Source organism: Pipra filicauda, unplaced genomic scaffold (assembly GCF_003945595.2).
Source record: "Pipra filicauda isolate LSUMZ 115617 unplaced genomic scaffold, ASM394559v2 scaffold46_size3722508_pilon, whole genome shotgun sequence".
In the NCBI taxonomy this organism is placed as follows: Eukaryota; Metazoa; Chordata; class Aves; order Passeriformes; family Pipridae; genus Pipra; species Pipra filicauda.
This window is the reverse complement of record NW_024104609.1, coordinates 1,280,620-1,304,768: the sequence shown is the minus strand read 5'-3', so window position 1 is coordinate 1,304,768 and position 24,149 is coordinate 1,280,620. Positions and strand designations below refer to the sequence as shown.

Here is a 24,149-nt window from a genome sequence, read left to right as displayed (position 1 = left end):
CAGCATCAGTGTGACAGCAAGTGAGGGATTTTGGTGTGAAGGCAAGTGAGGCAATTAATTTCAGTTTGTATGGGTTGGGAAGCCACCAGACCTTTACTCAGTGTTGCATGTGGAGTGGGTGCTGTAGTGCTTGTTTAAAAGCAAAGCAAAGATTTACATTTTCACATTTTTTTCTCATGCAGGTCTCCAAATCCCTGTGGTTTATGAAATTAGACCCAGTTTTCATGGACCTATTTTACCAGGTGCTTTATGCACGTTAAACCCCACAAATGCTATAGAAGCACAGTTAAAAGATGTTATACAGAAATAAACATTCTGCTGTCTACAATATCACTTGCTTTTTTAAAGAAATAAGCAAACAAAAAAATAGGCTTTATAAAAACCTTCCTGACCCTGCACAGCCCCCATACATCCTCAGCCATGAACGAAATCATCACTGTCTGAGAAACTCTTTTGGCTTAAGATTTTTATTCTTCTGCATTTGTGCTTTTACTTTTCTCACAATTTTTTTGTGAAACTTTATCCTTGCAAAAATGAATCAAAAACCTAGAGCAACTGCCTACACTTAACACCCTTGTCAAACCTTGAGAAATTTGATTTCTCTAGTTTTTACTTTCCTCAGACATAGGAAACCTATCCCTAGAGCCTTGGAGTCTCTGGTACCTGTGCATCTGGAAAAGGGTGACATTCTCTGAGGAACTTGTCGAAGTCACAGCTCTTTTCATAATGGTCACTACACAAGGTAAGTGGATGTGGTTTACACATGAATATACTCTTCCCAGGTAACACCTGCTATGGATGAGACTCAGCTCGGACCTACAAGTTACTGCTCATCCTTGATGTTTCTTTGGACTTAGGAACTGGGATAGAAGGAGGAATGGTGGAGATTCAGGCTAATTCCTCATGAGAAGGTTTTTTTAAGTGATAGCCTATGTATTGCCGTGCTATGCTTGTGAAAACTGCACTTACTTATTATGGTCTGTCCTTAAAAACATATGCAAGGCAGCAATTTTTTTCTTAATTGTTGATAAAGGTAAATGTTTAGCTTTTTTTTTATGATTAATTTCATTTTTCTTTCCTTCTGCTTTATCAGGTTGTCATTCAAGCTCCTTAACAGTCTCAAGGACTCTGTTAATGTTAAGTGAGAAGTGTCACAACTTTTCGTAAGTTAGCATTCTGCAATTACTTGTGATAGCCTATGTATGTTTGTGAGAAAAATAAAGATTTGTCTATTTTCAAGTTAGTTGAAGCTATAACCAGTGCCATTTCTATGATTAAGACAATTAAGATCTAACCATGGTTAGTTAGATCTTCTCTTCCATTAGATTTTATGTATATGATAAATTCAGTTAATTCTTTTTATTTCCCTCTTCCTTTCTTTCCCCTCCAGTTTAGATGTTGAAAAGACAAATTGCACATTTTTATTCTACTCTATGCTTAGAATAACTCACTGGTAAAGACACTCGATGTCTTAGCTATTTTATTGTCCAGCTGGCCTGTAACAGTCCTCACTACAATCTTCTAACTCATGCCAGCCAGATTTCATAAAGGTGAGGAGAGGAGGATGATCATTTCAAAGGTAATTGAGCTGCTGAGGCAAACAGGTCCTGGTGGTGATGAATGGCAGCTGAACGATAGTGGTTCTACCTAATGGTAACATTCTCATCTCAAATTTAATATTAACAGTCCTGTATTAAAATGGCTAATGATGGTTGATTTTAGAGAGAGTGTTAGATAGTTACAGGATTCAAAAGAAATAAACTGACTTTTACTGTGTTGTGCCATGGGCGGGTGTCCTGGCAACCAGACAGAAAGTGTTAACTGAGCAGTTACCACTGTAGCAGGGCAAGGTCTACTTTCTCCAATGGGGGCAGTAGCTTAACCATTAAATTAAGTTTAATTAAGTTGAGGGCAATTGTAAATCCTTTACTGTAGAAAAGCATTTTGAACAGGGAAATGATTTAAGCAGCTACACTTCTGTTTGTGTTGTCTCACAAAGGTTCCCAGTGTGTGTTTTCCACACTGAAAACTTGAGAGGCTATAAAAGCCTTCAGTGTATGTACTGGATTATAAAACGTTTTTCAAAATAAATTTACATTGTAAATGCTTTTTCTACTTTGCATCCTTTCTGGAAACAAATTTTTAACTTTTTATACAATCAGATAAATATATTATCCCTTTATCTGCAGCTGAATAACCAAAAAGCAGCATTTTGATGGAAGAATCTTTACTACTGTGGGGTACATAACAGATTTTCTTTTCTACCTGTTGCTTGGTGTTTAGAAAACAGCATGTGGCTGCTGGTCATGATAAAAGCAACATTTTCTGCATTTTTAGAGTCCTGTTTCCAGAGAGATTTTAAGAATTGCACAAATGAGCAATTATATAGATGTTCAGGGTGATTTATATTTAATCTCTGTATGTTCAGAGTGGACTACAAATAACAAGTTTGGAGACTTGTTACAAATATGATTGGGACCAAAGGTACAGCACAGGCAATTTTTGTGTCAGAGCTGAGCCCTCGTTGACTCAGGGAAAAGAGAAAGAGAAGAGAAAAACTAACTAAATTTTAGGTGTGGAAGAGGTATAGTAGAATATTTCTCTCTTCTGAAAGCAGAAGTTGGAGCTTCTTTCATGTCTAGTGAGGGATGGTTTTCTCCTAAGTTTGCATTTTTTTCCTTGTTTGAGCTTTATTTTAGTTTTTCATCATCTTCAACCACTTCAATCACAACTTATGTAAGTAACCCCCAAAAAGATAGGTTAAGGGTAGAAGAGACAGCAAGGTGGGAAATCAGAGGAACTCTGAGGCAGACTGGGAGGAAGTGCAAGGAGCCCCTCAGCAGGTGTTTCCATCCCTGAATGCTGTCCTGCAGTGCTGAATTCAGAGCCACACACTCACAAAGCTGTGCAGTTTTGAGGAGAGGTTGGCTGCTAGAGGACACAAAGAGAAGGGAGGCATGTTAGTGGTGTTAACATGGTAGCTATTGTGGAGTGGAACAAATCATAAAATGGCTTGGGTTGGAAGGGACATTAAAGACCATCTATTTCCAACGCCCCTGCCATGGGCAGGGACACCTTCCACCAGACCAGGTTGCTCAGAGCCCCATCCAGCCTGGCCTTGCACACTTCCAGGGATGGGGCATCCACAGTTTCTCCGGACAACCTGTGCCAGGGCCTCACCACTCTTATAAGTGAAGAATATTTGTATCTAACCTAAACCTGTTCTCTTTCAGTTTAAAGCCATTCTCCCTTGCCCTGTGATTACATGCCCTTGTAGAAAGTCCCTCTCCATCTCTTTTGTAGACTTCATTTGGGTGCTGGAAGGTAATTGTAAGGTCTCCCTGAAGCCTTCTCCAGGTTGAACAACCCCAGCTCTCTCAGCCTGCCTCCATAGGAGAGGTGCTCCATCCCTCCCATCATCCACATGGTCTCCTCTGGACCTGCTCCAGCAAGCCTGTCCTTCTGGTGTTGGGGGCCCAGGGCTGGGTGCAGTACTCCAGGTGGGTCTCAAAGGTGAATGTTTGCAGAAATGCATTAAATTAAACCAATTCATCTTTTGACACAAAGAAGAATTATTCACCTACAACCATCTCTCAGGGGAATGTCAGAAATAAAATACACAAAAATCTGGATTCACTAATCTTGTGCTCCCCGGGACTTCAGGTCATCTAATACCTTGATGAAACAGAGTAGCTCAAACAAAAGTGCTTCCTCTGGGATGTAGATATCTATAGCAATGGACTTTTCCCAGAGCTGTTGGAAGATCAATGAACTAACAACTGTGGGATATGATGTACTGAGAGCAGCGTCATGGGAGAGACTTGTGGCTTTCAATGATTATAGAATATGCTAGATATCAGACCAGAGAGATTAAATAATATATTTGTTACTTAATGGGAACTTAGCCACACTGTTAAAGGAAGGCATCATTTTTACAATCTTACATGGTATAGATTCTTCAAACACTTCACAAGAAGACCTGGTAGTGAATCTGCAGTTCTGGTTGAGGTGACCATTAAGTACAGAGGATGAAGCATGGGAAAACACACTATAAACAGGCTTCATTAGTAAGACTTTTTTTTCCATGTTTGTCTTCTGATTTAAAGTAAAACCTTCTGTAAAAGCCACGTACGAGGAAAAACCCAAAATTCAGCTTTTTGTGTCATCGCCAGTTTGCTGCCAGGAATACAAATCAAAGACTTGGCACCTTAATTTTCCCCTTTAATTTATAATTGTAGTCTGCTTGAGCCATATGTGTATGCAACTTCTCCTGCAGGGAAATAACCTTTTGCTTTCAAGCAGTCACTGAAGGGAAGTTTAGTGTGTCACCCCCAGAGAGCGGGTGTGGGCAGGGTGCTCCCCACAGTCCTTGGGGCTCAGTGTTCAGCCTGGCTTCCCACCAGAGCTGGGCTGGGTGGAGGAAAGGGAGCCCACACTCATGTCATGTCCCCCACCCCCCTTCAAATTTCATGAGCAGGAGGTTTAGAGCAGGAAGGATGGAAGCAAGCAGGGTTGGACTGGGTTGGCTGTTGTCTATGTCAGCATAAGCCTGTATGTCTTGGGAAAAGAGTGGATTCCACATCTTGTGCAGAAGAGATCAGAAGAGGGAGATGGGCTAGAGGGGCTTGTGCCTTTCTTTAGGAGGGAAGATGGTAGGAGTGCAGAGGGACTCAGCTGAGAGTTGGGCAAGGGGAGCAGGCATCTCTCTGGGTGCTGGTGGTGTAAGAGAAGGAAAGTCTCAAAGGGGCTGGGGATCATGGCTTCATATCCCAGGCACAGGGCAGCTCAGTTCTTGCCTGCACACCTTTAACTGTCATCACTGGGCTTTGAATTTCTCAGGGTCAACATCGTTAGCAGGAGGAAGGAAGCAGCTTGGAGATTTGAGAGAGCTCACAACCCACCCTGGAGCACTACACATCTGCCCAGGCTCCTGCACCCTTGTGTGGAGTGTTGCTGCTGCCAGTGGTAAATACAGAATATACTGGTTTGTTTCTCATCTGTTAGGAGGGGAAATTAACTTTTGACTGTGGTGCTGGAAAACTTTGAGCAGCACATGACATACAACCTTCTCAGTTAATAGGTGGAAACAAAAGTGGTTTTACTCTCCTAAATGATGCCCCCAGAGGTCTGTGTGCCTCTGACAATGTAGTTAAAGCTGAATGGCCACCAGTAAAAACTGACTTTCAGGAACTGTAAGTAACATGATGGCTGGGGCTAATCTTTAGTCTTGCCACAATTCTTATATGGGGCCTCATCCATTTGAACAGCTACAAGAGCATCTTCATGTCCATATTAAGATATAATATGCGACCTACTCCCCCACCTTTGTCCTTCAACATTCTCCCCCACTTTGTTTTCTTGGAGGATGAAATAGCAGCTGAAATATTGCTTCTATAGTTAATATACCTGGCTACAAATATGGCAGTAGCCTATAATTTAATTTAGGAAAATTAGAAGGCTATTTCTGACCCAGCAACATTAGAAATTGAAGTCTATTTGTCACCTGCAAACACAGAGCTCAGACAGCAACAGTGCAAACTTCTTCATATTGGTCCCTAGGGTGATACTAATGTTGGCTGGGAGGAAGATAATTCATTTTGTGGACCCTGTTTCAGAGCAAAGATTACCTACTGTGCTTAATTGTGTGCCTGGTTAGGAGGACATTGTATGGCTGGGAACAGTGTTGATGCTGATACACCTGTGATCCCAGGACAGAGATTCAGCTTGCTTTCAAGCTGAAGAATTGGCACTCATAGTTCTAGCAGAAAATGAGAACAAATACCAAAACCCCATCCCCCCAGCATTGCAATCAAAGAGTTGTCCAGTCCTCAGGTGTGATGTCAGTATGTACTACCAAACCACTATGGACATTTCACCTGCTACCTTGTAACAGACTTGTAATAACATGTATCAAGCTGTAATTTGCTCATTAAAAGCATCTAGAGACAGTTAATTTACCAATTTTTTTTTAATGAACTAAACATGGATTTGTCTACTTAGAAATTGGTGTATATTATTACTTGCTCTTTCCGAATTCTGGCTCAAAGAGCCACTGTTTTACTAAGAATTAAATACAGCTATTGAGTTTTGTACTTGTTATTGTGGTTAAGAGCGTGTGTAATTAGCAAACATTACATTGTGGTACAGTGTATTTTGTTGGTAGAATTGTGGATGCGTTTTTCTGATGCATATTTGCAGGTGTAATTCATTATCTTTCAAAAAATTCATCAATAGAAGTATTTGTAACTGCCCCCTTCTCCATGCGCTGACACAGTGCACTGTGGATGCCTCAGCTCTGGAAGTCTTCAAGGCTGGGTTGGACAAGCCTTTGAGCAACCTGGCCTAGTGAAAGTGTCCCTGGCAGGGGGGGTGGAATGAGATGATCTTTAAGGTCCCTTCTAACCCAAGCCACTCTGGTCTATGACTCCAGCTTCTGGCCCTATGAAAAACTGTTTTCCTTTACAGTTTTCAGGCCTGTAGGCTGCTGTCCTTCAGGAAATACCAGCATCTACTGAATTTCTTGGAATCTGTCAGCTTTGGGTATTGGTATTTTTAAGATTGTGTACTTGTTCAACTTCAGCTCAACTTTGAGTGTTTCAAATCCTTTTAAGCATAGACTGATTAAAATAATTTAAAACTAGTGCTGTATTTATTCAACAGTTTTGTGAATGAATAAATAAAGGAAAGGATTGCATCTTTATTAGCATGGTGAAGAATACTGCTTCTGTGGTCTGCATGTTGTGATGATTTGACTTTCTTGGAGCATAGCTTTTCAGAATTTCTTGCAGTTTGGGTGATACAGACAAGGTTTACAACTTGACTGTTGCAAGGCTGAGTGTTGTCCAGTTTCAAATGACCTGTAGCCGGCCTTGTGCTTCTGTTTTGCTAAATGAAAAAGCTTTCACCAACTTTTTCATTGCAACTGAGTAAATTGCCAAAGTAGTAATTAGGCTGAGGTTGGATCCCGTTCTCTGACTTATAGCATTGCCTCACAGAGAAGGTAGCAAGGGAATTATTTACCTTTTAATTGTAGTTCTCTGAAGGTGGGAGTCTCTATGGATTGATGCTCAGGGGGTCTCAGCTGTTGTGACCTTGGGTACTGAATGACTAGATTAAATGGTAAAGTTTAGAACTGGTCATAATGAGTTAGTACAAAAAGATGCCTTAAGGGGTCTATATGGCATATCATAGCCCCTAACTCCCAAATCCTTTTCAGACTAATTATAATAATTAGAACTTAAATAGGAATAAAACCCCAGCTCTCAGGGGGAGGTGGGAGGATGAGTGTGGCTCTAATAGCGGACACCACGCTCAGAGAACTCAATTATAAGCAAGTAATTTTCTTCTCTCCAAAAGGTAATTGGCCTCTTCCACATCTCTTTTCTCACAGATGATGGGGGAGAATTGCATGGAGAGGGTGCTTGCTGCCAGTAGGATCCAGGATTGCTGGTTAACGTGCAGAAATGAAAACCAGCAATGGCCTTAATATCCTCTTGGACTAAAAAGAAATGTCCTGAACACTACAAAATGCCCAGTAGGACACATATGGAAAAAAACATTAGGGTACAGTAGGTGGATGTATTGCAAGCATGTTGTCTTCATCGCCCTGGAGTTAGATGACTTCCATACAAATCCAGAACAGGAGCAACTCTTAAAGCTTGTTGTTGCATTTCAATATCCCATTATTGAGACCATCCCACAAATAGTGTTATAATTTGGCTACATATTCCTCTGAGACTGCCAGTAGTGGCCAGTTAGTTCAAATGTGGCAGCAAATTCATTATAAGCAGTACAACTTAGGTTTTGCATTTTTAACACACATAGTTAAATTCCACTTTTTTACAGTTTTAGTTGAGGACCTTCACTGTAAGGTGCTGCCAAGAAAAGAAGCTGCAAGGATAAATCTGTACACCCCTCTTCTGCTGCTGTTTTTCCTTCTCTGGCCAGGCCACTCCAAGCAGCTCTCCAACCTGGCAGATGTACAACTCCTGAAGGATCTAAGTGAGTAGAGGTTTGCTCCTGCAAAATTCAGAAATACTCTGCTGATATTCAGTTAAGTTTGAGTGGGTTCTGACCCTTCAGAGTGTTTGGGACCCTTTATAATTCAGGAAATTGATTTACTGGGATGCTGACTGCAAATCTCTGCTGTATAGGTTGTGGATAACACCGGTGGAACAAACCTGTGATTGAAGTTATGAAATCATATAATGTCCTGCAGAGGGCAGGTTACTGGCCAGGTTGCTATCCTTAATTTGACACCTTTCTAGTACCTCTGAGATTTGCTTGCAGTTAGTAAAATGCATAAAGTTCTAGAACAGAAACATGTGGCTTTTAGTTTTAAAACATTTTGTAACTGACTGATTTCATCTGACAGTAGTCTCAGCACAGATAGCAATTGTTTACAAAACCAGATGTTTTTATCTCATATTCTATAATTCTTTACAGTCGGGGGAAAATAAATAAACCAGTTTCCCAAAGATGTATCTTTATATAATAACAACAGACTGTCTTCACATTCTGTGTGGTCTCTGCTCTAAGAGCATTAAAACTCTAGATGTCCAAATGTCTACATTTTTAGGGACTTTTCAGACAAGGCAGCAGTCCTTTTCTTCCAGCTGCCTCCAAATCACAAAGTTAATGCTCACACACATTTCTGTCTGCAGTGCATTTAAGGTTGTACCTGAAAGTGCAATTACCCCAGGAACCCCTTGGCTGGAAGATAAAACTGATTGTTCTCAGCTTTCCAATAATGGGTAGAGAACTGCACAATGCTGTGCATCTGCAATGGACTCTGTATTGCTTCTTGCATCAAATATTGGGAAACTTTTAACTAACAAATCTCCGAATGGTGTTTTTAACCTCATTGGTGTTCAGCATCTGTAAAAGCTGTGGTTGCCATAGTAGCAAGTTGTTGCCTGAGTGATAGTGTTCTCATGATGTCATCAGAAAACAGCCTGTTCCCAGGAATACCTTGAACTCCATATATAAAAGTGCTGCCCTCAGAGTAGTTCAGCACGGAAACAATAAGAAATGCATGTTTTTATATTGTTATGAAATACCTCTTTTCTGTGTACTGGCACATCTTGACATCTGTGGTGGAATTTTTAAAGAAAACAGTAGAATTGCTTTGAACTTCTTGAAAAAGGGTTATTATGTAAAATGTGTGTCTGACAGTGAGTGTTTTTTACATCAACCACAATGGTTACGTGCCTGTCCTATAGGCTGGCTATTGTTTAACTGTAGTGTTTCATTCTATGTTGGAAGGTTCATAGGAGTTTCTTAACTCCATTCCTGAAAGAACCCCAAGTTTAAAGCTTAGTGATGGTTTATGCTTTTCTGTTCTCAGCACTTGACAAAGAGTACCCTTTTCCTTGACATATATTTCTATATAGAAATAATAGACACTCTATGAATTGTCTCTTTTTTCTAGGCTGGATTCATATGTGGTAAGTAGCAGCTCTGAGATGGAGGATCTGAGACAGCACACACTGGTGTGGGAGTGGCAGCGAGGGAAGTTGCTGTGGTCCTCTGTACTGTACAGTGCATTTCTGCATGTCCTCATCTTATATCAAGAAGTTTTGAGTAGAATGAGTCGTGTGACTGCATTTACAGCTTTTTCTATTGCATGGCCATGCATCCAGGAGCCTTTACATGGCCCACACACATATGTAGAGTGACCGAGCATCTCACCTGGACCATGAGAGTGTTCACTGAGACTGTTGCTTTCTGGCTAACTGTACCAGCTCTGGTTGGGATAACAGAGCAGGTGTGTACTGGCACAGCTACTTCTCATACCATGAAACACCTGCTCTGTTGTTAACCTGGCAGGTCAGACTATTCTAGTGTAGGGCAGAACTCTTGAGGGGTCCAGCCCCCCGTGTTTAGGCTGAAGAACCCAGCCAGTTCTTGGTCTCTCTGAAACTGCTAATATTGTATCAAAAGATCAGGTATGTGCTGCAAAGATATTGATTTAATCTTTGGAATAAATTATTTACTTTGTTGTGGGGATGGTGGGACATTGTCCCAAGCTGCCCAGAGAAGCTGTGGGTGCCCCATACCAGGAGGTGTTCAAGGACAGTTTGGATGGGGCCTAGAGCAACCTGATCTAGTGGAAGGTGTCCCTGCACGTGGCAGAGGGGTTAGAACTAGGTGATCTTTGAGGTCCCTTCCAACTTAAGGCATCCTATGATTCATTTTAAAATACACTTTAAATTAAGCTTTTGAAGACAACAGAGATTGAGCTATGTAGATGGTGAAACGTAGTGTTTGTAAGGGAATGTTTGCACTGGGTATGTTTCACTCTAAGTCAAGCAAAATATTTTGCAGAATCTGTTGTATTTATTATCGACCTCACTGCCCCTTATAAAATAGAAAGGATTATTGTCTGCAACTGAAGGTTAGGTTTGTTTGTTTGGTTTTTTTTTAAAAAAATAGCTGTTAAAATTGTGTGATGATAATGAAGAATAAAAAGATTCTTCCAACCTCTTCTTTCTTCCAGAAAAAAAATGCTAATTGGCCTGATCCGCTTTTTAATAGCGGCATTTATTACCTATTGAGGCAAATAAGTTTGTTTAATTCCCATTTACTTTTATTCCCTTGGAAGGATAGTTCATTTATATTTCATTTCATGTAGGACACTCTGGACTTGAGCTGTCTTGTAGCAGAGAGAGCTGGAGAATGGAGCAACAACTGTATTATTGAAGAGCTCCATAGCCACAGACTGGGAAAAGCATGATCGGATGTGATTTTCAGAACAGATGCCCAAGCAGAGTTGGCAGTTAATTAAAAGCACTATGTACTTAATGATTAACTAATCACAGCGTGATGGCATTCAACGGAGATGCAAGAAACTTCTCTGCTGGATTCAACAGAGAAACTCCTAATGTCTGCCTTCAGGGTACCGTACTTACAGCCGTTTGCTTTTGCATTACCAGCAGAGACAACATGAGCAGTCAGTCTGGCAAATTTCATTAAGCATTGCTTAGCTAAAACTTTAAAACCAGAAAAGATGAGCTTAGTCAATACTGTATCAGCTATACCTACAGCATAGCATGTCTTTAGCAAAGGTATTTCACAACCATATTGTCAAACAAATGATTGCAAAGCACTGTGAGCATTTAATCATGTTTCACGAGGAAGACATACTAAGTATTATTTCCATTCTACCAATGAGTAAATAAGGGGCAGAGATGTTACATGACAACTGATATGTCTGTAAACAACAGCCTGGAAAGGTCTGGATTTTCATCAGCAGATGATATTTATTTTCTTTGCAGTAGAATTATAAAATCATGCTTATAGAGTAACACATATTCACTTCAAGGTTGTCTTACTCTCTCCATTTTTTTTTATTTGCTTGTTTGTGTTTTTTGTTTGTTTGTTTGTTTTTTAAAGATTTACCCTCGTATTCATTTCTTTTGCACAGGACGTGACACTTTTTTTGCCTAAATTTATGTACAGCACCTAGCAACATAAGATGCTGTGGTGTGACAACACAAATAATTACGATATTGCATTTCTGCATTTCATAGATTGTGATCATAGAAAACCCAGTTATGTGCAAAATGTGATGCAGAAAGCCAAGGCATTTTCAACCCAATTAGAAAGCAAATTTCTAGGAAATCTCTGGGGTGATTGCTTTTTTGTCACAATTCTGCTTCATGGTGTGGATGCAGTCCAGACAATTAGAGCTAGAAAGGAGAATGACAGTGGATTTAAAAAAAAAAAAATTACAGTTCGAATTCAGTGATGATACTGAAGAGAACATTTTAAAATTATTGTTACAGATTGCCAAAGATAATTGTTCCTGTGTGAGCATGTTTGGCAATATAAAATGGCTTCTTCTTCCAGCAGTGAAGTGCTCTGCCTGCATGTAAGGATGTCTGGGTCATACTCCTGACTTGTGTAGGCTGTGAGTGCAGGATATTCAGCCTCTGTCCTCTTTCTTCTCAAATTTGTGGGTAGCAGTATCTAATATGGGAAGAAATGGTTGGAGTAATTAAACACGTACACTGTGCACAAGAGGTTCTTGGCTAGAACAGGCTATCTCACCCAACACCAAGGCAAATTGGGACTTATTCTCTTGATACAGTTTGAAGATCATTTACTTCTCTGCAGTTAGATCTAATTGAGGGAAAAAATAGCATTTATTACCTCCAGTGTCCCTTTTGCCATGGCCAGCTGGTGTGCACATACTGTGCTTCAGTGTGAAATCAGCTTTTCCCAAAGCAGAGCTTTTGGAAGAATAAGCAACCAGCTTTTCTCTTTCAGGAAATAGGTAGAATAATAAGACTGACTGGTTGCCCCTGTGGTGGCAGCAGCCATTCTGCTCGTGTTCCCGTCAAGCAGGGTCTGTGCCCCTTCATCACCCTGATAATCCCTTTTGCTGTCACTCCCCTGTGTTGCTGCTCTGACTGCCCAGTCTCCAGCAAAACAGATGAGCAGTGAGCTGCAGGCCAGGCACAGAAGGTAAAGGTGTCAAGTAGAGGTCCAGTCTCTTGGTGTCTGATGAAAGCCAGGATGTCCTTCTCTGGATCCTCGTGGCACTGCTGCACTTTTCTGGTGCTGCCGCAGACAGGACAAATTTGTTCTGCTCTGCGTGCCACCTCGTGGCTGCTGGCATGTAACTCTGCAGAGCTGAGACCCTGTCCCGGGGATTTTCATGTGCTGAGTGGAAGACATGGACAGAGCAGCCCAAGCATTGTTGATCGCTGTCCAGAAGCCTGAAAAGGTGAAGCACTTGTTAAACTCCCTCATCCTTCTGTTTCAGGTCCCTTGTTGCACTGTGGAGAAGCCAGTGCAAAGTACCTAAAAGTAAAGATGATTTTAGGATAGTCATTACTAAAGTCAAGTTGTTTCCAGGCCCCTCTCAGAAGAGGGTTGTCCCCAGGGCTGCAAGGCTGTAGCACAGCTATGGGGCTCAGAGGTGGGAACACTGCAGGACTTGTGCTGCAGTGCATGAATCTCCAGATTTTGACACCTCTTTTAAAAAGGGGTAATAGCTGTTTTCCCCCCATTCAGGTAGTTGTTTTTCTATGAAGAAAGACATCAGCAGAGATTGACCTGCAATGAGCTTGCCAAGAGAAGTTGTCTGTCTCTATTAAGAAAGCAAAATAATAGCTACTGACCGAGTTAGAGGCAAGAAGGAAATCAAATATTGGCACAAACTGATCTGACAGTACAGCTTCTTTGCTGCTCTGAGAGGAAAAAAGAATAAAAAAAAGTGTTGCTAAAGTGAATGTGCTTGTGCTTTCCACATATAAGAAGAATATAATGTCCTTGTTTTCAAGGTAGAAAAACAAAGGGAATAAGTGCAACACGAGCAAAGCATGAAGTGGCTCCTCTCCATGGTAACATGTTACATCAGTAACATCTTTTTTTGTGGTAAGGCATATAGGAAGCTCTTAAGCCACACAGGAAGAAAGCATCTTGACTAGCTCTCTGAAATAAACAACCAAGAACACCACAGATGAGAGATACTTCAAATTGTATTTGGGTTGTGGGATGTTACTTTGGTATCATAACGGACTTGTGCCAACATATCAGAACTTTCCATTGTCATCAGAGGGACTTTTAACCTTTTTCTTTTTTTTTTTTTAACTGAATCCTAAAACCAAGATTACTCTAGAAAAGGCAATTCATTGAAAAGGCCATTTTTTTAATGGGAACAACAGTAATATAGTCCCTGTTATAGTATCCTGGGTGCAGAGGAGGCTGACCTTTCTTACAGGTTGGCAATATAAAGCTGAGAGCAATGGGAAAAGCCAGGAAAGGAAAACCTTTCTCTTGTTTCAGATTTCTCTGTTAAGATTCTCCTCTAGATTTTCAGTCACTTCAGGACAAAACCCCAGAAAAGAGATGCCAAGAAACAATGAGATCAGAAAGAATGGCTCGTGATGGCTGAAGCACTGAGTTGCTCTGTGGGAAGAGACAGCCCCAGTCACATGAGCTCAGCTATCAAGTCCTGATATCTGTCAGAAAACACTCTGATAGTGTTTTCTGATCCCTTCCCTTGGTATCTACTTGACAATGTCCCTTCCAAGAAGAACAAGCTAGCAGGAGGAGAGGATCAATGAGAGAGTGAGTGGTGTTCTTGCTGATAGTTCAGTGTTTGTATGTGTGTCCATCTGAGGGTGAGTTCTCCTCTTTCTCTGTCACTGCATGAGACAGAGAATAGTGCTGGTTCATGCTCTGACAGGAGCATTGATGAAAAACCAGCGTTTGCCAAATGGAGAAATTATAAAAGCCACCAAAGCAACAACAAAAAAAAGAAGCAGAAGTTAATATCTTCAAATACTGGAGAATAAGAAAAATTTGAGCTTTTTTTAATTTTTAAATGCTAGAGACTCAGATGAAAAGATTGCTTGCAGTTAAAGCACCAAGATGGGATGCAGGTAGCTGACTTCCACCTGCTGAAGAAAGGCTACTTTGTAGAATTGTTAGAATGAGAAAATTCATTGAGATCTGACCTTCAACATACAACCCTTACTTTCTAAATTGCTTTTAAATGTTGTGAACCATTGAATGATAAAAATAATTTCTCATTATGTTTGTCTCATATCTGTGTTACTCTGAGTTTATTAAAATGTCAGGTTTTTTTAACATAGAAAGAATTTCTAGATGAAACTTTATATTAGAACTTTATATTTGAATTTTTTGTAAAGGAAGATGATAACAATGTGTAAATATATTGAATTTCAAATTTCATATTTAGCAGGTATTTTCCTTCTGTGAAAATCAGTGAAAACACTAACTAAATAAATTTTCCAAAGCCTGATCCTGTGTTATTTCCACTTGCTTCAACAACCATCCACCCTTTATTAAGACCAGCCTATAACTTGCAAAGCAGGGTAGTGGGGTAGTTCTTCTGTGAAGAGATATGTACACTTTTTGATGTGCCATGTGTGGTTCATTGTAGTTTTTCTACTTCCTTACAAAAGAAAAAGCATTGTATTTTAGAATAGGTATGCAGTAGCTAATGAAAAGGTTCAGAAAATATGGCTCAGAGCAGCACAATAGCACTCCCTCCCATTTTTATGCAATCAAAACAGACTCACAAAGGACATGCTACTTGGAAAAACAAGCCCTGAGATCAATCAGTTGGTTCTGCTTGTTGCTATGTAAACTTCTTGCTTAATTTTCAGCATCCAGAAGCTTAGAGGATGAACTGACCTTGTACAAACTTAGCCAACCTCAGCAATCTCCCGCCAGATGTGCGCTTCATTATTTAGGTGATACCACACTGTCAGACTCCTTCTGAAATGAAGTGGACATGCCAATGCAGCGTCTGGTCCTCAGATCCTTAGCTCCTGTAAGTAGAAAACACTGTCCAGACGGAGAGCTGATTCCATGTACTCCAGGGAGACTCACGTGGATTTGAAATGTTAATCGATGCAGTTCAGAGCTCTCTAAAAGTTCTGTCCTGAAAGTGGTAGAACTTTAAAACTTCTGAGCTACTTCATGTCTCCATTCTAAATGTGTGTTTATAATGTGTTTCAGAGTTGAGGATTTCAAGTATTTATGTAGGTTTTATAGCCAATAACCCTTAGTTATTTCCATTTTTATACTACACTTTAAATGTATTTGATTTCAGGCTTTGCACATTTATAGTTGCAAGAAATTGTGTGCCATCATATAAATTAGACTTCCACACCTTTCCTTCTGTGTTTTTATTTGGCTTTTTTTAGAATTGTTTGTTTTGGGTTTAGTTTAGGGGATTTCCTGTTATGATTTTGTTTCAAGGAACTGGCATCACTGTCATATTGAACACCTGTGAGACCCCCTCTGTGAGAGGAAAATTGAGCAAGTGAGTCCCCAGGACTCAACATTTCCTCCTTTGTTCAGCAGGTTCAGGCCATAGGGAGGAAAGGCATCACAGAGCTGTGGTCCCCTCATTAAGTGTCCTGGTTAGGACATAACTGGTGCCCAGCTACCCTGGAGATATATGATAGCTACTGAAAGGAAGTGGATGGAGTGATCAGTAAAATTTGAGACTTTCTATTTCCAGAGTGGGCAGTGAAAATGGCACAGCAGGCTCTGGGAGATCCACAAAGCAGTAAAAGTGAGCAGAGGCACCTTGGAGAGCAGCCTGCTCCAAGAAGAGAATAAGCAGAAATAGCTCAGCTGAATCAGTGCAAGCCATGCAATGAATGGATTTCAAAAGAGCAGTTTAAAAAGCGTGCTGACTCTTGCAGAGAGAAAGGGGGACTTGTAACAACACTGATTTTCCACCTAACTTGATGGTTGGTTGTGAGTTTTACTTTCTAAATAAACATGTGCTTGGGGGCAAGAAGATGGCAGTCACCCTCTGAACCCAATGTCTCTTTTTTTTAGGAGACAGCTTAAGAATTTCACACCTCACTTAGTGCCAGATTTAATTTAATATTTTTTTATAAAGATTACTTGCACAGTGTGGAGGCATTTGGTTTAAGCAGGGTCTGAAAGCTTCTGAGCCTTCAGAAGTGTGCAGCAGAGCATGCCAAATTAAGCTGGTTTTCTAAGCACAAGCAGTTTCTTTGATTTTCATTTATTTATTCATGTGTAATTATTTAAAATTACATATGCAGCTAAAAGAAAATTCTCTGAATTCATGGGGAAAAGGACCATTTAAGCTTTACAAGGATGCACAATACTGTGACAGTTAGCTGAATGGGAGTCCTTCCAATGGTGTGAGGGTTATTTTATGCAGTACTTTTGCAGGGGAGGAGTTTACTTCATTAACTGATGATATCTAACGCTTTGAACATTTCATTCTTTGTACATTCAGTATTCTGTTCAGCCATCATGCCAAGCAGCTTTCATTGTAGCCTGCACTCCTGTATATTTTTGTATATCTGAGGGGGGCCTTCAGGTTCCAGATAAAAGATTTGTGTTGTGTAAGGTGTTATACTACCACTGGATAAAACATTCTTTCTTCATGGATCTGCAATCCAAACAGACAAACCAGGAAAGGAGGAAGGAGGTGGGTCGTGTCTGAGATATCTGCTCAACAGGTGAGAGCAGAGAAAGAAATCAAAATTCATGACTGATTATAGCATTCCACACAGTACCAATACTGTCTGCACCCTTGGTGCAAGCCCTTCTTGGTTTTGAAGGAACATCTCCATCCTCTCATCAAAATCTATCACTCTTTTTTCTGTAAGCAAGTAATCATGATATAAGTATACAAGTATAATTTGACCATACTAAGATATGCTCGTGCATATTCGTTAATCAGGTTTATTTTCAAAGCCATGGACAAATTAAACTTAAGCTTCAAAATGGAGCTGGTGTAACATGTTACTACAATGGAGATCCCAGAGAGAGAGAGAGAGGTTTTGCAGTTGGCTCTTAAACCATGTATCCTAGTCCCAAGCAGCTGTGCCAGAGTTGGTTTCAGAATGAGTGACCAAATAGTGTGTGCACTCTAAAACAGATAGAGGTGCTTTGGGTTTCCCTTGGCCCTGGAGAGAGCAGGCCCCCTGGTGTCTCTCAGAGGAGAGGCAGTTGGAAGAGTGTTGACCTCAGTCTTCTGGTTTCTTTTTCCAAGCAAGAAAGAGAATAAAGAGAAATTATCAACAACATTCAGCTTTGTCTCCACTGCTGTTATTGAAGAAATACCTGGTACATCATAATGCTAAAAAGCAGTCTGGAAATACATGGAGAGCAAGGAGGCATGCAGTCAACCCAAGTGACTGATAAAAGGCTGAGTGAGAGCTTTCCCAGAGGCTTCCCATGTCACCTGAGTCAATACTCAGTTTTCATCAGACCACGTTCAGACCTGGTGCGTGTCAGCTGCGAAGGGAAGATCTGTGAGGATGTGGCTGGAGGTACCTGGAGAAGAAGAGAGCACCCAAACCACTTCTCCTTGTGTGTATATATATATCTGGAGGTGAGTCAGCCTACTGGCACGAGGAGAAGGGAGTTGGAAGCACAAGTTACTTGCCTTAATAGCACTGTCAAAAACTTTTAGTTTTCTTTCTTCAAAAGCATTTGAGAACCAGAGAGGACAGCTTAAGAGGAAAGTTGCTCTAATGGAGAGAGATGTGGAGGCAGGCCACTGCACTTTAACTGTATCATTATATCACTGTGGATTATCCCCCATCTGACACACACTCTGAGCTCTTTAAAAATCCAAGCACAAGATGTTTAGTTTAAAATTATTTAACAATATTTTTTCTGTGTTAAGATCCAGTTTTTCCCCAGTGTTGATAAGTCTGGCCTGTGCTGCTGGTGCTGGAATGCATGGAGTAGCTGTATTGTTTTAAGGAAACCTGTTTGATGTATGAGCCAAATACTGGACATTTTGAGACTGTAGTTTGCCCTAGAAATCTTTTTTTTTGCAGTCCATTTTGTTGCAGACCTGTTTAAAACTAGTTCTTTAATACTTATGGAAGCAAAACTCGCATTTTGAACAGGTTAAGGGAATGATTTCAGCCACAGGTTTACTGTTGCAATAGAGACTGAAAGCATCCTCATGTTAATTGATTATTTAGGAGGAAAATTCACCTGCACACAAAAGGAATTAAAACTGTAGTTTTCTTAAAAAAGCTGTCTGAAACAGTGCCAAGTTTTGTCTCTAGAAATATTATTTATCCTGTATTACATGTAGCCAGTTTCCAGGGCTGATCAACCTGGAGCTGCATCAACAAAGGGTAATGCTTATCTCTAGTGAAATTCATCCATTAAGAAATGTATCTCTTAACACCTCAGCAAACAGGTATTTAATAGCACTAAACTGTGCAAAGGCTGTCCCCAGAGCATTAAATTTCACCTTAAATGCATCGTAATCATAAGTATATTTTGAATAACAAGGTAATTGTGCATGAAAACTGTTAATTACTTATGCAAATGGTTTGCTGCACTCTGGATCTGAGAGTTGTCTGGGCTGCTTTTGTTTTGTTTTTTTTATTAAAAAGTATCCTTGTAGTAATTTGTCCTTATTGCCTCTTTTAAAATTCCTTTAACAAAATATCCCAAAATTCTAGTAGTTTTTCATTGTGTATAATGCCCACTTATCAGCTTATTCTAAAGCTTTGTTTCCTATTGAGGCACTTTTACAGCAGTGTTTGATTTGCTTGAATTAAGTTGCACACAGTTCTTAATCGTCTTTGACAGCTAATAGTTTAACTCACTCTGCATTCAGTCCTGTCAGCACATGTGTGGATTGTACCCATGCACCAGCTGTGCAGTTTTCATCAGCAGTGTTAGAAATAGGTGTTACCTGCTAAACAAATAAGGCTGGTGTGGAAGAGACACTAGTGAAAGGCAGAAAGGGGATTGAGAATGTGTTGGTACAAGCAGCATCGCTGTGAAATCTGTCTTAATTGTACATGCAGGATATTCATTGGATGAAAGTTTTAGTCCTAATTAAAAGTGGTATTTCTCTGAACTGTCCAATTTGAAGATGAAAGAGAATTCATTCAGATGTGCACAGAAGGGCTTTGCACATCTCAGTAGTGAATTTTTTTAGTGATGAGAAACTTTGGGCCAGTGTTCAGAGCCCAGCCCTGATCTCAGAGTACCTCTGCTGCAGAGACAGACACCATCACAGGCCTTGTGCAGAGAGCACGTTTAAAATGTTTTTCCTGAGAAGTCAGTGGACTCCAGTTTCTCACTTCCAGGAGCCCCCTGGTGCTGAGAGGGGTGAAGAACTCGTGTGTCCCTGAGTCACAACAGGAATTTTGCAAATTAAAACCACTTTTCTTATGGAAGTCCCAACAATGTTACTTTGCACAGGACAACTCTAAGGAAAATATGCTATTAGGAACATTAATAGTAGATGATGACAGGTGTTGTTTTGTGAAAGATTTCTCAAGTATGTTGCCTTTCCTGCTGCTCTGAACTGCCTGTTCTAAGTCACAGTTGCTGCAGCTGAATCCTCAAATCTGCAGACATAAAATCAGAGCTTCAAAAATTTGTTTGCCATCAAATACATGAAGGAAAGTAATTTAGCAGTCTTCAATGGTCACCAAAAGACAAGTAGCAACCTATTTTTTTCCTCTAAGACTTCTAAGTCTTCTAAGTCTTTCTGTTATTGCAATATTTGTCTGCTTTTTGAGATTGGAATGATTTTGGAGTCACTTAAATGTGACGTCATCCATCAGAAACCAGAGAGAAAGGATAATATTATACATAAACTCTCCCTGTTGTTGCTCTCGGGGAACTCCACGGGTATAATTATGCCACAGAAATAGATTGTACAGTAATACAGAAAACTGGAATAGGGCTAAACAAGAATGACTGACGTGTGTTGTCCCCTGCAAAGAAGAGTTTCCAGGCTGTGTGTCTTTACCTCGTGTGGCATTAGGAGGGATTGGTTGTCTGGGTAAAGAAAAAAAAGTAAAAAGACACTAAGGAAAACTTAAAATATCATTGTATTTGCAGGACATTATCACCAGTGTGTGAGTTTGTATATGTAAAAAAGATTCTTCCTCTATTAGTGTTTTTAGATTTCTCATTAGATAAGGAAGAAAACAGTGCCCAGCGTTTAATCCACCTGAGAACTCACTGGAGTAGTTACTCTCTTCTTTTGGGTATTGACTCCGTTGGCCTCATTCTGCTACACTGTCGATCACCCAGTAGTGCTTTTGTTGGTCTGTCACTCTGCAGAGATCAAAAGCAGTGAGAATCAAGCCTTTTGCAAGCACACGAAAGCTTTACCACCTGGAAAAGCATGTCAGCTTTTTTGATTTATTTGTTCAGAATTTTTCACTTACTGCCTTCTAGGTCAAATGACAAGTATTTGGAGGCAGAGTGTAGCTTCAAAGTCGCATTTTTTTAAGGAACCAAATTATATAGCTCATCTTAGTAGAAAAAAATATTCCTGATCAAGACACTTTACTGCATCATGTTTCTCAAAGGATGAACCTACTGAATCTCTAAGCTGTTTTTCTTCTCTAGCCTGATTCATCTAGCGAAAATGGGGGGAAGGCAAGTACGGTTATCAAGGCCCAAAGGCAGAGGATAAAAGTAGAAAAATTGGCTTGTCTCTTCATGACCCTCTCTTTGGGAAACAGTTTTTGCTTATTCGAAGGAAAAAAAATTATTTTCTTTATTAACTTCTGAACAAGTGTGTAACTCAACACACAAATCTATACTCAGTGACATGTTTTCTTCCTAGCTTTGCTCTAATATTTTTGACAATCCCCATTAAGCCTAATATATCATAACATTTTCTTCTAGAAATCAATTTGCAGAGACAGCTGGCCTGGGCTACTACTTTAGGAAAACATAGATATTTTAAATTTCTTAATGTATTGCCTTAGAAATATCATAATAGATGGGGAAATAGAGAGGTGGAAGTTTTCCTTAGATGAGCATATGCCAGACCCGTTTGCTTTTGAAGAGCTGTGATTGTCAGAGGTCCAAAGTGGGCCAAGTCAAATTAGCACTAATTAGCACTTCAGCAGCATCATTTGTGCTCTAAGTGCTGAATTCACCACAACTTGCTACTGCCTCATCGTGGCAGCCTGTGAATAAATCCTTAAGTACCTAGCAGATGCTCTGATGTTTAGAGTCTATAAACCTTGCCATTAACTAGATAGCATGGTAGTCTACATTTCTGAGAACCTGATATGTTCAAAACGAAAAAAAATATACTTCTTCCTGTTACTAAGGTGAGAGACATGCACTAATACTGAGACAGTGTTTTCATATGCTACAGGGTTAATTACCTTATTTTTGTAAAGCATTGTTCCAAGTTTCTCTAAATTCTATCCAGTATTGCATTATTAATCTGATTTGCAAACTAAAATCTGGAAGATTTATTTATAAGAAAGGGCTTTTTTGCACAGGCATCTGCCTGCACGCTTGCCTAATTCCCCTGTCCCATTTAGAAATCCGAGAGTGAAGGTGGCTGCCTCTGAAACAAATAATGCAGAGGGTCTCTTAACAAAGCAAAGGGCTGCACTTGCTCTTCTCTTGCAAAATTCAGCGGCGCTGCTCCCTGGCTGTGTGAACAGCTGTGGCTGCAGCCCCGAGCAGGCGGCAAAAGAGTGGGTACAGTGGCAGAGAGATGGAGCAGGAGGGAGAAGGCAGCATTTGGTGGAGCAGTTGGGTAGAGATGAATTTAAGGCAAGGGACGGTTGGCAAGAGGTTTTTGAAAATGGTCAAAACATGGAACAGAACTAGAAGTGTGTCCCATGATGCTGACAAGCCAACCGAGAGACTGGCTGGAAAGAGTTGCATGAGGATTCTTAAATACATTTGATTTGAGCAATGTTTCTAATGCTGATGAGACTGGACATGCTTCATAGGACTACTTGAAGCTTGTTTTTATACTTTAATCAAACTAAACCTTCTGACAGCAAGCAAACAAAGGAAGTCTCTCTGCTTCCTCCCTGAAAATGTCCCTCTGAGAGAAACTTTGTTTTTCTCTGACTTAGAAACCCAGTAATGCTCAAATGTGTTCAAAAAAAAACCCAAACAAAAACCAAAACAACTACCAACAAAACCTCCAAACCTTGTTTAATGCATCATCATGAAGAACTGCCTGCATTTTTTTTTAACTGAGTGCCTTATCTAAGGGGATGAAACCTTTTAGTAGTAAAGGAAGAAAATTGCCTTGGAATGGATGATTTCATTGGTCATCCATCTACTGCACTTTAAAATGGTAAATGATCTTTCTGATGTCTCTTCCCACCAAATATCAGTCCTCATTTTCAGGGTTTCTCTCAGGCAATTGTATACATTAGGGGATGCTGCTTTAAAGTAATAAAATATGCTATGAATGTGATGACCCAAAATTAATGTTTAATGCCACAGAAGAAACATATGTTGAATGCTTCTCCCAGGGCTAAGTGGGGTATTTAATCACCAAAGTTTTGGTGTCTGGCCTTTTAAAATACTTGATTGCATACATTCAGGAGTCATGGCCTCCAGAGCATTACACAGAAGTTTGGAAAGGTTGGGTTTGATCACTGCTTATATTGATTTCTTCTGGTATTCACTAAAACTTACAAAAAAATTTAAACAGCACATTTCTGTTTGTATAATCTCTATTATGATAAGTACAGGAAAATGTCTTTTTCTTTCCTCTGGCTTTTAATTGTGAAAATGATATAATGAGAGATTATGATTCAAGAATATATTTTCACTTGTCTTAACTATTAAGAGTTGTGACGTCTGCCTTAGAGTTTGAATTAAAAAAGGCGTTGTTGTCCGGTTTATTATCATTGCTCCTACATTCTTATGCAAGTCATAAAACCATTGTAGCATAAATTCCTTCCATAAATGCTATTTTTAAGTGCTATTAGAGTTGAACACCAGTCATTAAATCCTTCTGAGCAGTAACAACTGGGAGAGTTTAATGGAGCCCCCATCAAAGATGAACATGGAAGAAGATGGAGAGCAGCTTCTGTGCATGCTGCCTGTAGCCTGGAGGGGAACAGAGCAAGGAGAACCTCTATAATTTACTGTGCTTCTCTGTTGTAAGGAAAAAAGAATTAAAACACGTAACCTAAACCAAAGCCCAGTGAAGCCTGTGGGAGGCTTTCTGTTAACTTCAATGTGCACTAGATCTGGTTGATAGATTTCTAAAATATAAAGCATTTCACATGGTGTGTTGAAGAGATTTTTCCATGCAATGGACACACATAATGAGATCTTTCATTCTCTCTTTTTCCCAGATTTGGCCTTGAAGAAAACCCCAGAGCTGGATGTTGCTGAACTTTGGGCAGAGTTAGATTCTGACCTGAATATTGAGGACAGAGTCCTTGTCTATTTTTGTTTGTTTCCACATGTAAGTTCTTTATCCTTTGCTCTTCTGGTCTTTGTTATCTGCAGGGTAAAGGATTCTGAACCAGATACAGATTTGCTCATGGAAATCTGGGCTATGGGGGCAATACCTCTTCTCTGTACCTCATCAACAGACCTTGCTGCTTTCCTCCTGCAGCAAGTCTTGTAGTCACAAGGGTTACCTTTACAGATAAATGCTGGTAAGTGTCTATTTTTCTCAGCAAGAATGCACAAGGTAGAATACCTCATAGAAAGTCAAGATTTGCTTTTCAGTTAGATAAGTGCCTACCAGCACACCATTGTATCCTCCTAGTTGATTTGGTCATCTGTTATTTAGTTTCTAGAGTGCATCTTTGTACAAACCACCTACATATCCCAAGTATCAGAATTTATTTTTTTGTATTAAAGAGCTGGTTTTCTTTTCTCTATGATTC

The 24,149-nt window shown here is 40.0% G+C and overlaps 1 long non-coding RNA gene across 1 annotated transcript; it reads left to right on the top strand.

Moving 5' to 3' along the window:
• Positions 1-525: 525 nt before the first annotated feature.
• LOC120324242 lies at positions 526-23,627 on the top strand. Its single transcript, XR_005565406.1, has 5 exons — positions 526-742; positions 1,094-1,163; positions 7,846-8,001; positions 15,144-15,310; positions 23,607-23,627. It is a non-coding gene; the product is annotated as an uncharacterized LOC120324242 (long non-coding RNA).
• The last annotated feature ends 522 nt before the right edge of the window (positions 23,628-24,149 follow it).